A 1,624-nucleotide genomic window follows, 5' to 3' on the forward strand; every position below is an offset into this window, starting at 1 on the left:
GTTGTTGAACAAACTACGGTTGTTGAACAAACTACGGTTGTTGAACAAACTACAGTTGTTAAACTACGGTTGTTAAACTACAGTTGTTGAACAAACTACGGTTGTTGAACAAACTACAGTTGTTAAACTACGGTTGTTAAACTACAGTTGTTGAACAAACTACGGTTGTTGAACAAACTACGGTTGTTGAACAAACTACGATTGTTGAACAAACTACAGTTGTTGAACAAACTACGGTTGTTGAACAAACTACGGTTGTTGAACAAACTACGGTTGTTAAACAAACTACGGTTGTTAAACAAACTACGGTTGTTAAACAACTATGGTTGTTAAACAAACTACATTTGTTAAACAAACTACGGTTGTTAAACAAACTACGGTTGTTAAATAAACTACGGTTGTTAAACAAAGTAAGGTTGTTAAACAAACTACGGTTGTTAAATAAACTATGGTTGTTAAACAAACTACGGTTGTTAAATAAACTACGGTTGTTAAACAAACTACGGTTGTTAAACAAACTACAGTTGTTGAACAAACTACAGTTGTTGAACAAACTACGGTTGTTAAAGCTCCTCTCTGTGAGACGTGCAGCAGGAGGGAGGAGGAAGTGATCATGTGACACAACAACATGTCGTGGAGGGAGGAGGACATTTTGATGATTTATTCTCTCTTTACATGTTTTAAAACAACATATTTCTTCATTTATTTTCAGAATATTCTGAATAAATGACCTATAAAAAATAAATAAATTGTTTACCTGCCCGGTCAGGCAGACATTGGGACACACCCACCTGCCCGACAGTGAGTTTTACCTGCCCCGGGCAGTGGGGCAGTAGGATTTGTTGAACCCTGGATGAAACACATAAAAACCAAGAACAAACTGACAGAAAACATAAAACAACATCCTGAGATAAAACAAATCCAGTGAATCAAAGTGGATTTTAAGAGATGATTAAAAAGCAGCTAATGAGGAGGAGGTGTTCCAACACAGCAGTAGCTCCAACCTCCTCTGAGTTTACACCTGGTTAGGGACATGAAGGAGGAGCTGATCAGCACATCTGACACATCAGTAAGGTATGTATGGATGTAAAGCTCAGGAAGGTAGGGAGGGGCAAGATTGTTCAGTGATTTAAAAAATAATAGTTTTAAATGGATTCTAAAATGTTTTGGTGACCAATGCAGGGATTTAAAAACTGGTGTAATGTGATCAAATCACCTTATATCAGCCTATATAAAGACCTGCTGATACCTCCAACCAGCTGCTTCATGGTGCAAACCTTAGTTTAAAATCTAACTACAACCAGTTTACAACAGGATCATAGTGTAGGAACGTTTTTCTGACTGAAACTTAGTGAAACACTTGTGTTTTGTTGTAGCACAGCTCTTACTGACACAGTTCTGCTGAAACTCTGCCTCACTGAAACGTCCCAAAGTAGAAAATATTTAGTTTTCCAGTTTCAATAAACACATTCACAGTTGTGTTTGTCTGGTGTCGACTCTTTAGTAAACATGTCTTCCATCGGAGCACCTCTAAGTGTGTCTTCTGTTTTAAAGCTGAGTATGATGAAGCTGTTGCTCTGTGTGTGTGTGTGTGTGTGTGTGTGTGTGTGTGTGTGTGTGTGTG

General features: G+C 37.9%; 1 protein-coding gene across 4 annotated transcripts in view; it reads left to right on the forward strand.

Annotated features, from left to right (window-relative positions):
• The window catches only part of atp6v0a1b (ATPase H+ transporting V0 subunit a1b), a 48,115-nt gene that overhangs the window by 17,642 nt on the left and 28,849 nt on the right, over positions 1-1,624 (forward strand). The gene's annotated exons all lie outside the window — the stretch shown is intronic.

This window comes from Austrofundulus limnaeus, unplaced genomic scaffold (genome assembly GCF_001266775.1).
Source record: "Austrofundulus limnaeus strain Quisiro unplaced genomic scaffold, Austrofundulus_limnaeus-1.0 Scaffold856, whole genome shotgun sequence".
NCBI lineage: Eukaryota > Metazoa > Chordata > Actinopteri > Cyprinodontiformes > Rivulidae > Austrofundulus > Austrofundulus limnaeus.